Genomic DNA, 15,223 nt, shown 5'->3' on the forward strand with positions numbered 1-15,223 from the left:
ATGGTTTAGATTCACTTGTGATGATGTGCCTTTGTCCCTGCCACATCATTCAGTGAGACAAAGTTACATGAACAAGGATCTTTCCAAGCTGTTTTCATCTGCTGTCGGTGTGAAAACCAGAACAACATGGTTTTGATTCCTAGGTCATGTATTTGAATCCTAGATTATACTTTTGCTCTTCTCTGCCACAAAACCATCATTTCACATTTCTCTGCTTTAAGAAATATAGCAGTATTTATGCACTACAAGCACTTAAATTTCATAATTTCCTTTGAAAAAAGATTTTTTTCTAATGCAGGTACATGCAAGAAATCCTTCACCCTTCCAACAGATGCAGACTGAACAATGCATAGGTAGGCTACCTTTAGTCATATATTCCATTCAGAGTGCTGTAGTGCTGTGTTTTGTGACCAACTAGGAGGACAGTGAACAGATAGTCAATTAAGTTTGTTAGAAATAATAGCCTGCAAGATGAATTGGTTTTTCACTTGCTTTAATAAAAGATCTCTTAGAGTGTTTTGTTTTTCAAGCTATTTTTCACTCCGCCCCAAATCTGGAGTGTCTCAAACTGAAACAAATACTTCTGCCTCCTGTAATGTTCTGAAAGTAGCATTATGTCTTAAAATATTCAGATTTTCTAGCTGAATTTCCTCACCTGTCAGGATGACAAGGTTACCCTAATGTTCAAGCTGGCCTCATCAGCAACAGAAATCTACATGCATCATGGCAGATCAATTTTTGCCAGCAGCTGCAGCCTCTGCAGAACATGGCAGGAGCACAAAGCACTGGGGTAGAAGAAGAAAATAAAATAGCAGTTTTCTAAGCAGGAAAATCTTAACTTCTAGCCGAGAAGGAACATCTTAAATGAAAACTGGCAGAGTCAGCACCAAAGCAGAGCAAACATACCAGCAGATGCTTTAGGCTGAGCAACTCGAGTTTTTCATTGTTTGATGTGTAGGCAGGGGTTGGGTGTACAAGTTCTACTGTGACAGTGCAAATCATATGTGGCCTTTAGCTCTGGATGTGCTCAGGTGAGGAAATCACCATGTATTACATTATTATTCAGATGGCACATGCTGAAATAGTAAATGCAAGTGGTGCTCTGAAAGTCCATAGCGTATCTTGATAAAACTTCTAGTAGACTTCCAAGGCAATGCAGATTAAAAGAGAAGAGGGCAGGCTTTCCTCTATCATGCAGCTCATATATTTTGATTAATTAATCTGCTATTTCTAGTGAAATTTTGACATTCTTAGTCCTTCTGGCATGGAAGTAAAGGGAGAAGATGTCCTACTAAAGCTAGGCTTAACAAGAGCTTAATTGCATGTAACATGAAAAGTTTGTAGATATATTGCTATCAGGCTCAAACAGACTAAGCTCTTGAAAAAAATCTGGAGTGAACATGACAATAACAAACGTCAGAATCTTTTAACAAGGATTAACAAGCTTTGTCTTTATGCTTGGGCACAATGGACACTGCAGTTTGCTTTGGCAGGGAAAGAAAATAATTGTAACTAAGGATGAACAAAGCTGTGGCGTTTTCAAGTAGACTTCAGCATGCTTTGTGCCTCTTTGCTGCTTCATCTGAAATCTTATTAAATGGCATGTGATTTACTTGCTGTTAAGTCCTCATTAATTTAACAATGAACAAATCAGAGTGGAATGAAAAGAGGCAGGATCAACGGATAGCACTCTGACACAAAGTAGAACAGAACTGTAATCGCTTTACTAAATATAACCAAAGTCTGTATACTTCATGCCTGCAAAATTTGCTCTGAATTTTATTTTTTTCTCTCTGGATCCTGCTTCAGTATCTTTATAACAAATCACAGGTTTTGAATTTTTGAAAAAAAAAAACATGAATGGGGTTACATGTCACAGATTGGAGCCAGTATTAAAAGAACCAGCTGTCATGGATGTGAATGTTGTACACCATCATGTTCTCCAATGGTCCCCTGAAACAGTAGTTGGAGAACTGCTCATTGTACAAAGAGCTTACTATTTCGGCAGCAGTCTGGAATTTTTGCTTTTGGTGATCTTCCTGCAATTTCATCTGGTTATTCACTTTTGCTACAGGTACCCCCAGATCTTGCAGGCCTTATTTAGAGGTAAGAGAATCTTCTAAGCTGGTGCATTGTAAAGGAGAACTTCTTGATAATGGCTTGTGGCTGGAGCTGCTCTGTGAGGGAAGATGAACTGGAGCAAAGGGTGACAATAGGGCAGTGGCCTCATGGATACAGTACCAGATCAAGGTAAGCAGAGCAGGTCAAGTGACATCAGGCCAGTCAGTCCAGTGGGGCCAGTCAGGGCCAGTGATCATCAGGCAAGTTGGGATAGGGATAAGGCAGGTCCAAGGTCAAGCTAGGAAGGCAGAAAGGGGCCTGGGAGAGCAAGGTACTGGGCAAGTGTAGCCATAATCATAATTTAGCTGAGGCAAGGATTATGGGCAACAAAATGTGGCTTCTTGGTCAAGGGAGGAGGTTATGATGAGGTTTCTCATAGCTCTTGTCCCAGCCACAGCCACACAGCTGTATCTGAGCTGACCATGAGCTCAGGGAGCCATGTAGAAGGGGCTGTTGTTAGAGAGGCTGTTGGATACTTAGTGGGGCAGACACCTATTCAATGACAAAATCCATTAAAGTTCATTCTTATCTTTTTCTAGTTCTGCAGTTCAGCTCTCCAATCAAGTGTAGTTAGAGAATGAGAGGAGGGGCCAGGAGATTTCACCACCACTGGGGGTTTCAAAAACTCAGCTTTTGCTGAGTCTAGTGGAGGAAGCAGCTCCTGCAGCCTCAGTGCTTCATATCTTCAGTACAAAGAGCTGAGATTCTCTGCTGGCCTTCTCCTCCTCCATGCAATTTTCTGTCTTTATAATCCAATCTCCTTTTCTGCAATCACATAGCTTTCTCTGGAGCAATCTGTCATAACCATGTTTGCCAACTGGTTTCTCACCTGTATTCAATTCTGACATTAGGACAACACTTCTTGCATCCACATGTCATCTCTTCAGGGTTAGCCTGAAGTCTTTTTCCCTTCATATGCATAGATTATTACAAATTACATGCATGATAGGATTTCCTTACCAGTTGTACAAAACCTTTCAGCTGTACTATTTCAAGCAATGTCCATCACTGTCCCCCTGCCTAAAGACATGGGTAAGAAATCAATATTATCAGATCTTAATTCTGAAATGGCATCACAGCCATTTAGTCTGTAGAGTTCCTCAACTTACACAGTTATCAGAAAAACAGATGTCTAAGTCTCAATTGCAAATTCTTTCCCATCCAACTAAAGATGGAACAGATTTTTTAAAAATTGCTGTTGGACAGTGCACAACTGAAAATGTCTGGTGGAGTGTAGGAATTTGCTGCAATAACCTGCTCTTTAAGCAAGTCCTTTCTGGACTTTAATCTACACAGTCTTGAAGAGGTAAGTGCTACCTAATATCTCTCAGGAACACAGGGCTTTTGGGACTAGGGGGGGATCAAGCAGAAACTTCTATGAGAGCCTTTGAGCAACAATAATGTTAAGTGTTGGATAAGCCACAGCTGAGGGTGCTGGAAGCTGTTTTTCTTTCCTCATCTAAACTATCCAGTGGGTGGTTAACAGCAAGCTTGCACACAAGCTAAGAACAGAGCTTCATAACCATGTGGGTAAGGGAATCTGGGGGCCTGACCAGTTCTGTGCAACTCCTGTTTTGTCTCATACCACAAAAGATTCCTCTCAGGTTGCATGACACATCCAGACTGCCTTATTTTGATGCAGTGCTTCTGACCTTGGGCTCCATCTCAGACAGCCAGTCTTAACTTTGTGTCAGACCCTTTGTAAACTTAGTCTTCTCCAAAGGTTTTGGTATGCATCGGGATGTTGCCTCTACATAATCTAAATAACACCAGCTGAGAGGAATTGCCCCTGAGCAATAGCCCCATCAGCCTCTCTCGTGACTGAAGTACTATGCCAGCCATTCCTTGAAGTGCCACGGGCCTAATCTTGTAACTCATATGGCCATTTTCTTTGCCAAGGGGTCTGCTTCAGTTTGCTGATATTGGCTGCTGTGATCTGCCATAGGAAAGCAGACTGAAGCTAGGAGACCTTAGAGCTGACTGAGCACTTGGATTCATCCTCCCAATGTGTTTCCTATATGGCTCATTATACCCCTTCTTTAACTACTTCTAGAATGGGGGTGTTTTTTACAGACATACGAGTCCATAGGCTGCAGTGCACAATATAAAAGATTTCTTTATTTACTCTGTGTGTAGGAGTAAATGTGATTTACATTACACAAGGCTCTCACCTTTCTTTAGTTTTATCTAAGAAAAACATTTGCTAAATTGACCGAGATGATAGTTGAGTGTGTCTCTTGATGGGTAGTTAAAACAGCAGCTGTTTGGGTTTGTGTCCTGGGATGACTGTGCATATGGGAAGGGAAGCCTCTCTGCTGGCAGCTGGGAAGGTTCTGTGAATACTACCTGTGTCTACCTTTATACCCAGGTACCTGGTGGACATGTCTAAGCTTTTCAGTTCTGGCAGAGGAGCAGAAAAACAGCAAGACTTGTCCAGAAATGTTTGGTAACCCTGGAGCAGAGTCCTTATCTTAATCTCCCTTCTCTAGCCAGAGATGAGTCAGAAGCGCACAAATTCTTGGCATTTTTCTCTGTGTCAGTCTGACACCAGTCTCCTGTCCCTCAAAGATCTCATTTAACCACACTTATAGTTGGGTCCCTACCTTTGGCTTTTAATACACCTCAGTGGATGTTCCATATATTTGTTCAGTGATAGGCATGAACAAGGTATTCATCTAGGTCCTGGCATCAAACTGGAGTTTGAGGGACATATAAATTCAGAGTTAAAAGGACAGACAAAACACATGGGTTTGAACATGAAAGATGTGCAAGATTCTTCACCAGCTATGCTAAAGTGTGGATTAATTTTATCCTCATGACATGCTGGGAAAAGTCAACACTTCATCTCCCTGAAAGACACCATATGGCCTGGCTAGTTTTCTTCCTTTCTAGAAGGAAGTGTTTTGGCAAACACAGCACTGCTGCAGCTGGGAACAGTGCTTAAAATAACACCAAGGCTCCAGCTCAGATTGGTAGCCTTTGGCAGCTGCACTATGTATTGCCAGGAAGAAACTGTTTGCATCCTAAAACTGCAGGGGATGTTCCTATTGGTGCAGAAATATTATTCATTGTTAAATGCTTTGTGCTGTGACAGGATGGTAGGAAAGTGGATTTATTGTAAAAAAAGCAACCCAAGGTGTAGACAGCAAGTTCATGCTGCTGTGAGGCTGGATGACTCAGGATGTGATGGTCTCTGTCCTGCTTAAGAACTTGAAGGACAAAACTTGCTGCAATGACTGTTTCCTTTCAACACTTTAATGCCCGAGAAAGTTTACCACATCTGCATCTGTGTTATGCTGTGACAGGCCAAAAATAAGAGTTTCTTTTATTGTATGACCATTGGACAACAGGGCAAAGAAACCTTGCTCAAAGAGGTCATTGGATTTGATTTGCTTCTGTGGTAGGTCCTGTGGTAGCCAGCAGCCAACAGTCTTACACTGTAGAGATTTTCATTCCCCTGATCAGTCACAACAAAAAAGGCACTACCACACTCAAGACCTGTTGTACACCTGAAGGAATTCTGGCATTATAAGCAGGGCATTGCACAGACCTGGTCCCAGTTAAGCCGTGCAATGGCTTGGCAATCCATGGTTAGCACACACACTGCTCAGTTTTCCTTCTTGTGAGAAAAGGGCTCCTGCTCACTCCCAGGAGGCTCATGAGGACAGACACCTCCATGTCCTGTAGAGGACATTGTATATGAAGCCCTTCCCTTTGCTGGTAGATGGATTGGAGCTTGTTGGTTTCAATTACAGCTGATTAGGTGCTCTTTTTGCTGCTAGTTGCCTCTCTCCCAGGCAGAGCAGGAGGACAGTGCCCAGAAAGTCTGATGGCACCTATTCCAGGGCTGAAAGCTTCTTGTCTCCAAGACTGTGCATTAACTCCCAACAGCAGCACAATGTGGATGTGAGCAGCACCTTACATAACCTTTCTGCAGCTTGTAGTGACAGACCTGGGAACACGTGTACTTTCTTTCCTGTTTTATTGTTTTAGTTATATTCCTTGCCCCAGTCCCTCATCCTTAAGAGTACTCAGCCCTTTTATAAAAATAGATTGCAGTTTTCTTGCATGATTACTAGGCAAGAAGCAGTGGTGATGTGGCACACTTGGTGCCAGTTCAGAGCAGATGAAGGGGAAGTGGGAAGAACCACACCAGAATTGACAAGTCACGAGGGTCCCCATGGGTGTGTCACAATTCCCTTTCCATTCAACACCCCTTGTCACTCATCCAAGAGAGCTGGCAAAAAAGCAGGGCTGTGCCCAGGGTGTTAGGCCAAGCAGCTCTCAGAGGATCTGGGCAGGACAATGATTATCACTCTGGACACTGTGCAGGGTGAGGGAGCAGTTTGGGCTCTTCAAAGGGCCCACATCTCCATCCGGGCAGATAAGGGCTCAGAATATAAACATGCCTGTGTCCCTGATGTCTCTGGCTGATAGAGAGACTTGCTGATTGTTTTCCTGTCAGGATCCACATGCCTCTTGGCAGCTGAAAGATAAAAGGGCTTCTGTGGGTGGAAAGAAAACATCCAGAGCTCCCATCTGGGTTCTGCAGCCTGAACCACACTGAAGCAGAGCCCTGCAGAGAAGAGATGATGCTATAAAGGATCTGTGGGATGGATTAGCTGAGCTCTGTCAGGCTGGATGGGGAGCTGTGGGTCTGTGGGAAGCAGGTGTGTGCTATGTTCCTGCACCTTCCTGCCCTCCCCTTGTCCGGCACGCTGCTTGTGCAGAAACCGCATTTCACAGAGGGCTTGAATTTTACAGCAGGCATTCAGTGACTTGACAGCATGTTGTTAGTGCCTTCAAAAGCTGCAAAATGACAGCTTTCTCAGGAGCCCCTGGGATTTCAGTGTTTTTTTTCCAAGCAGCCTTACACATAAGTCAAGAGTGAGTCAGATATAAGGATGCCTGCAAATCTCCAAGTCTGCTGACTGAGCACCACGAAACCCTGTCTCCTCTTGCTAACTCTGGGAGCAATGACCCCCATATATCCTTCCTTTCCTCCTGCTGCCATTCTGTTTCCCAATTCCCACCTGACCCTCTTGGATGCATTTCCAGAGCCTCATCTGCCAGCACTCAGTTTTGCAGCTTATGTAGCTGTGCCTTTTCCTGTATTTTCGAGTGGATGAGATGAGCATATCTATTTCTAGCAGAGCTGACTTTTTGCACTTATAGGTGCCAACCACAGGCTAGTAACAAGGTACAAAATAATAATCAAGGTGAGTGTATGACCATCACAGAACTGGGCTTAGCTCATGTAGCTGCTTGCATTTGGTTCTGTAATGCCTTTTCAGTTTTTTTTCTCCATTTTCTGTCTATCAAGGCTCATCAACCATTTCTCATTTTTGTCCCACGTACAGGCTAAGGCTTGTGCTGATTTTATCTGGCAGTGAACATCATGATTGAAGTGCAAATTATGTGCTTCCATCTCCCCAAAATATCTTCCTGGCACTTCTAGTGTCTGTAAGTTGTTCACTGGCTAAATTACTCCAGTGAACTGTGAATTGTGTTTTCCACATCTAGTAGGTGGTTAGAGCCATAGCACATCTGAAAAACAACAATTTTTACTTTTTCTGTATTCAAGGAGGGAGACAGATAAGTGAAATGCAAGTACACACCAGCACAAGGTAGCACCTCTGACTCTGCAAGGCTGTGCAGCACGTCCTCACTCCTGGCCTTAGGTGCAGGAGCTTGTGGAAGCAAAGCAAAGCCACATACTGAAGGATGAGAGTTAACTGAGGTGCCGCAGGCAGGACAGCTGAGAGGCAGCAGTAAGGACATGAAACCACAGCATTGCATGGCTGTGACCTCTTTCTGGCCACGTGGCCTGAGGATAACAACACTTTGCAACTACACAGAGTAATTGAGGGACAAGCATTTCTACATATTCGTTCCCTTTTCTTTAACTACATTATGGGGCAAATCATCATCACCTCACTATATTTTCTGTTAGAATTGCTTTCCTAACATCCACTACAGATGTCTTTGGCTGTAACTTAAATGAGTGCACGTGACAACTAAAAAGGAGGATGTCTTGGTTTGAGAGACCGGCGTCTGCCAAGAAAGGCGGGAGCCTCCCTTGGAATGGAAAAAATATGACCCCCTTCCCTCCGAGTTATTATAACTTTGCAATTAAGGGGCTTTTAGGCAACGACAGGGGAAAAGGAATAACAGTTCTTTATTAGTATGTATGACAAGGCAAACAAACAACAACAACAAACAGAACCAGAACCAGAAGCCCAAGCACAGCCGTCTCTCGGCCGCAGGCACTTCCCCTTGGCTGCAGTTCCAGTCGCGGCCAGCAGGGGCGCTGCTGGCTCCCGGCCGGGCAGCGCAGGGCGATGATCACCCGCGCCTGCAGGGGGCGCTGCGGCGCGAGCCCGGCCGCGTCTCCCTCACACGGTAATGGCGGGCGGGCTGGGCAGTGAAACGGGCTGGGGAGGAACCTCGGAGCAGCGGCTGGAACCGCAGGGACCAACAGACCCCGTGTAGCAAGAGAAATGTAGCAGAAATTCCACGGCTGTGGCAGGAGCTGTGGGGTGTCCTGGCAGGCAGGGGGTGCAGGGTTACAGTATAGCAAAAAAACCCGGAGCAGAGGCAGAGAAAGGGCAGGGCCAGGTGGTGGCAGCTGGGCTCCCAAAAGCAGCCGGGAGAGGCTCCTTCGGAAGGGTTTTCTCCTGAGGCCCCCGAGCAGATGCTGAGGGTCCTTTCCAGCGAGGTAGGGTGTTAATAAGGTCCCAGTTCAATGGCTGCTGTTACGAGCAAAGGTGCACCCTCAGTAAGAAAGAAGCAGTGCGGGGCTGGGCTCCGGCGGTGGCAGTGAAATCTCCCCGCAGTAAGCAACAGCTCGAGCGTTCTCTAATGCCGTCAGCAGGAGAGCGAGCCCCGCAGCCCCTGGCCAGAATCTCATGGTATCTCTGCCCTTCTGAAGAGAAAACTGCCCAGGTAAGAGAGTGGCCAGCTGCCCCCCTCCCTCACCTTGGCCATTTCTTTTATCTCTTTAAATATCGATAGTTATTGTCTCTTAGCAACAAATGGGGGAATATTCACCCCCCACCTGCCCCCCCCCCCGAAAAAAAAAAAAAGGTAGAAATTCTAATCCCATGGAGGGTAAATTTATAAGAAGGATGAGTTGAGGATGGAGAAGGGAAGAAAAAGATAGGTAGCATTGCCAATATATATTTTGAAAGTGGTGTGATGAAGGGGCACAGGAAGTGTGGAACACCTTTTTTTGAGTGCACTTGGTACCTTAAATCCAGGTCTTCATGGATCATTCAACAGCTTAGAAATGGAGGCAAAAGGAGGTTAAAAAAAAAAATCTTTCCAGATGTGTAAGCTCTGAGCAGAACTGGAAGTAGATCTTAGGAGTCCTGCCTCTAAATTCCCTTCTCTGGCCACAGCTCTCTTCCTTGATTTCCTGCAAGTGTTTTTCACTGTAGGTGTATGTTAGCTTGCTCTCTTGGACAATTGCATTCAGCTGTTAGCAATGATAATAATATTAAAACAAAATGGCTGGATGTCTCTAGAGGGCTACAGGGAAGCACAAGATGCTTTAATAAAAGCAGCACTAACAGGAAAGAGATGAATGCAGCACAAGAATGAGCCTTTTAATGGCCCATTAAGAAGAAAAATTACATAGAAAAGTTGAGACTATTTTTTCATTTTGATAATTGTTTCCTAAGAAAATGTTGCATTCTACACAGAGGATCAGTCAAATGTTTTGTTGTGAGTTTTGCAGGCTTTAGCTAATAAAGGAGGGTTACTGGTGTGTGAATGCAGAATGTTACAGCATTTCTCTTGGTCAAAACTTAAAACACACAGTTTCAGCATCCCTCAGCAGTGATGTATGTTACACAAAGCGTTGCTCAGCAGCAGTGCTGAGCCCGCACAGTCCAAGCCATGGGTCCCCTTGCGCACTCCACCAGAGATGATCCCTGAGCTGTGTTTGCTGTCTCCTGACCTGCTGGGCATGGCAGGGTCTCCCAGCCCTTCAGATAAATGCATTAGGCTTCCTGAGTCTCCCAGGTCCAGGGATGCAGGCAGGTGCTGACATTCAGTGGCAGACAGTGGTTATCTGCCACACACTCCAGCGGGCAGGACAAGCATCGGGGACACCGGTGAGTCCTGAGGGGAACCAAGTCATTTGGGCATTAGAGTACATGGGGTCTTTGCTGCTTCTACTTTTCACTGTATGTGCTATTACTTTTTAATCCCTGTTCCCACTCTGGTCATATAAAACCAAATAAGTCTTAATGACAGTCTTCTTTCCTCCCATTTTGCCCCTTATTTTGCTCGTATTTCAGGGGGACAAACCTGCGCTTACAGAAGATGCCTCTGCAGAAGTTAGTGTTGGTACTCCTGCATCAGTGGGTGTGGAGAGTGAGAAGGGTTGGGAGGTTGCCAAAGGATGTATAGGGAGAGAATATAGAAATTCTAAAGCTTTGCTGGGGAAGAACTGTCATTTTCCCTTTTTCCCTCCTCCAAGAGGCCACCTATATGCCTCTCATCCTCCTCCTGCTACAGGATAGCCTTTTGTTTGATGAGATCTTGACAAGCCCGGGCTCAAAGTGTCCTCCTCAGGGCAGGTACAAGTGCTTCAGTGTATGCTACTGGGTACTTCTTACAGTAGCATGTTGTGCTGGTGTCCTGGGGTCAGCACTCAATGCCTCTTCTGAATAAGCAATACTTTCAATAACGTAGGTAGAATTAATGAGATTGGATATTCTGGGAGGTAAGGAGCTATATATGTGGGCATCTCAGTGCCCATTGCAAATATAGGCTGGGCACATATTTTAATTGAGAACATCTTCCTTCCCGAGGATTTCATGTGGTTGTGATCAGAACTGCATAAAGGACAAAGCCTTTGAGGGGAGAGGAAAAGTATGCAGATATAAAATCTCTAAGATGCAGAAAAAGTGAGGAGTCCATGATATGAGGTTTGGTGAAACAAAGTGTGATTGAATGTTTTGACCCCATGCAGTATTTACCACTTGCAGTGCTTTGTCCCATATACAGGCCATGGTCTGGAGTTATTCACAGGCATTTCAGAATACAGTTGCTATGAAAGATGCCTCCTAAATATGAAAGATGCCTCCTAAATAAAGCTGTATTGATTCAAAGAAAAGGAATAAACGTTACATTACATGAAAGAGAGAAAGGAAATGCTGGTGGAGAATCAGGACCTCAGAAAAGGATTTGAGGCTGGAAATAGAGTCACCTGTGGATTAACATCAAATGGTAACATCAAAACCAAAAATGGCAAAATAACTTTTGGTGGAGAAAGGAATAGAACTTTCCTCATAACTAAAGGAAGAAAAGTCCTGGTGCTCTCTCTGCCCCTTAGGACCCAGCATAGCAACAGGATGTGAATGATACAGGAGACATGAAGTCCCAAGCTGTCATTGTATGTTACTGTCTTCCACTGAGTGGGAAATACGTGAGGGGACAGGAGGCCAGGGAACTAGAGGTACTTTTGCCTTTGTGCATAGAATATTCTGGAACTGCCCTTATCCTGGGAGTCTGATGCTCTTCCACTCATTTCACTTTGTGAAGTACCAGGTGTTCCTAACAGCTACTTGGTGCTGATTTCTGTTAGTCCCATTTAATGACCCTCTGATTGGCATTGTGGGCTGAATACATTTTTCTCATATCCAGTCTTTGCTGTTCTAGCTCCAGTGGCAGACAAGGAAAGGAGAGTAATTTCTGACCTCCCCTAAGGTAGGTGTTACAGATGACATACTCTCCTGTACAGGTAAGAAGAGGCAAGTCAAGACCTTGATACAACTTTAAATTCCTTCTCTTCATATGCTCCTGCCCTTTCCTGCCTATGTGTGCTCAAAAAAGACAAGTGATATTCTGGGCATCACTCCAATAAACAACCTCTTTGTACCAAAGAACAACAAAATGTATAAGCTTTCACATGCAAGTCATATTGCCTGGGGTAAGACTAAAGGCATGATGGGAATAGCTGAGCTGGTGAAGAATAGCCAAGGAAGGATGTGATTTTCTGAGCCAGCGAGCAGGTGCCATGTAAGACACCAGGGATCTCTTGATGTCGTGGGGTCACCTATGTCAAAACAAAAATTGATGATGTTAATCTGCATGAGGGAAAGTCTGATGTAGAATTGAAATCTGTTTCAGTGAGGGAGAAAATAAGCCAGGGAAAGGCTGGAATAGCTATGCATTGAGCTTCAGAGGCTATTAGTCAACAATCTCCTTTGGCAAGTGGGATACAGTTGCAGGAAATATAAAATACCCTAAAGCGTGTATGTGCCTGTGCATTCATGTACTTTCTCACACATGCACCCAAGTATGTGTGAGCTGGGGGAGGTACCCAAACCCAGCTCAGAAGAGGACATCCATTCTTTGTAGTTTCCAAGAGGGTGTTGCAGCTGACATTGCAGCAGCCACTGGAGTACAACACAGAACAAGTGTGATGTGCTTCTCAGCATCATGAAATCAGGAATTTAAAACCAAAACATCTCCTCACTCCTAATGATGTTAGCACTCCTACTAACGCTTGTTATTGAATATAGTTCTAAAAAAGGCATTTTACTTGTGCTGAATTATCTGCAATTCTAAGGAATATCTGGTTTTAGGCTGTAAAACTTGATTTAGATTCAAGGTGACGACAAATGAAAAAAATAGAAGTAAAGTATTTACTGCTGTCTGGATCTACTGCAGTAGATTGCGTTCATAAAATAGCAGGTCCTCCTATAGCTAAAAAGGTGCAGAGAGGATATGATGCAAGCTAAGATGAATTCACCACCTCTCCCTTGCTCCTGCTAAGTCAGTAGGGTTCAGGCTGAGCATGAAATAAAAACTGCCATCTATTTTTGTGATCAACTGTGGATATAATACAGAGCATGAAATCTAGGAAGGAGATTACAAACCTGATAGAAAGCCCAAGGTACCCTTCTGTGTAAGAAATACTCCAGCAGTGGAGGAAGAGCTTGAAGGCTTTTGCTTTAGGAAGGAAAGGGCTCTGGCACTCTAGGTAAAATGTGGAAGGGGCTCAAAACATTTCTGTATGAATGAGAGGTGCTCTGAGAAGGAACATGTCAGGCTTTCTGCCCTAAAGGCTGTGGGCTGCAGCATTTCAGGGAGCAAAACCAAGCTATGATCAAACATACTCCTTTTATTGCAACAGATCACAAGACGGTTTTTCAGCAGACATTCAATTATTGTACAAAATAGATGGTTGAGCATAAGGGGAAGGTTCTTTTTTTAGACAAAGCTACTCTTGCCTTGGAACTCCTGTAATCAGAGAATGTATTTGTAGCAGCTGGCTACTCCTGCCACTGCAGGCTTTTTGAATCTACATCAGATTTACAAAGGTACAGGTTTATTAAAGTGTCTCTGAGATACTGGACTCTAATGTCAGCCTAAAGTATGTAAGGTATTACAGCGCAGGTAAATAATAAATAGCACCTTTCCAATGCTGTCACCTTCGTAAGAGGAACACTAAAATAATGGTGTTCCTTTCTTTCTAAATTTATTGTCCATCAGTGACTGCCAGGTGAAATCCATTGGTTATACAAGAAGTGACAATTTACACTCCCACTACCCCTTCCTCCTTGCCCTCTGCCACTCCAGCTGCCACTGCCAGCCCTGGGCTTTCTGCCCTGGGAGCAGCCACCATCCTGGGGACTTCTCTCCAGTGCTGCAGCTGCCATGGCAGAGCAGCACACCTTCTGTTGCTCTCGACACCTCGGCACAGTCTGTGGGCTTGTCAGTCACTTTCAGGCTTCTCTTAAAATTTGGCACTGGCTCTTTTTCCCGTGCTGAAGCCTCTGATTCAGGGAGCCATGTCCCTGTGCTTTGAAGGTCATGCTGGGATTGCCTGCCTGTGCTGCTCCAAGGGAATACCCTGCTCACCTGCTAATGCATCTCTGACCTGGAAGAAGAACCCTGTTTTCTGTGCTTAAAAGATGAAAGAATTAACCTTTTCTTGGTCATTCGGTTTTGTGCACCTTCCTTTCTTCAAGTATGTAGTTGGGACACAGGGGATGTCCAAAACCTTCAAGTCCCATAAAACAGTCCATTAACTTAACTATAAACCTGCCAGGGATATGGCAAATCCATGACTAAATGCAAGTGGGCATCAGGATGAATAAGTACAATGACAGTGCTGAGCAAGGCAGATCAATGTTGATCCAAGAAAGCAAGCCACCTGCAAGGCTCCTGTGGTAAACACTGAGGTGTTTTAAGTAAGTCTCTAAAAAGAAGTACCTGAAAGAACTAACACAAAATCTTTCCAGTGATGGAAAATACAGAGATTCTTGAATTAGCTGTATTGTTTGTGGAATTCAGCAGTAGAAACTGGCGTAGAGTTTGCATGGAATTTAAGTAAAAAGATGTTTAAAGTATCTCCTGCAAGCCAAATCAAACCAGATTATTCATTACAGTTATCATGCAAGTATATGTCTGTGTGTGTGTGCCTATCTCAGAATGTACTGATAATATCTGGAATGTTAACATGAAAAAATATCATTGCAAAAGAAATCTCACTGCAAAGTCAATGTTTGGGTTCAACCTGAAATATTTTGCTCTGCTGATAGACCCAACATGGGCTGAGTAGGCAGTTCTACAGCTGCTACTCCATGTCTGCATAGCTTCAGTTGTGCCACAACATAGGTACAAAATGGGCTGTCTCATCTGCAGCCACCCTGAAAGACAGATTGGGAAGTTAAGTTGGGTTCAAGTGTCAAGGAAATAAAACCATCACTGTTTTCTGAGGTAGGGACATTACAGGCAATGGTGTGATAAGATAATTTTCTATTGTCTCAAAAGTGACTATAAAAATGCCATCAGAGTGTTTCTGGTTTACTCTTTCTACCTTTGTATCTCAGAAGGTGAAAACTTGTTCAATCTGTCTCTGTCATCAAGAGTACGATTTCTGCTGTCATTTCATATATGACCATATAATGGAACTAAATCAGGATGCTGGAAATCTAAGAGTCAATTTGCTGTGTTGCTGAGTCTACTTCGGTTTATTGCTACTGTACTGATTCCTCCAGGCAGAATCTCATTGAGGGTAGTTTGGATTCTTTCCTATTTAAACACATATACAGGTAGGAGTAAATGGAATGGATTTGCATCC

Source organism: Motacilla alba, chromosome 5, assembly GCF_015832195.1.
Source record: "Motacilla alba alba isolate MOTALB_02 chromosome 5, Motacilla_alba_V1.0_pri, whole genome shotgun sequence".
Classification (NCBI taxonomy): domain Eukaryota; kingdom Metazoa; phylum Chordata; class Aves; order Passeriformes; family Motacillidae; genus Motacilla; species Motacilla alba.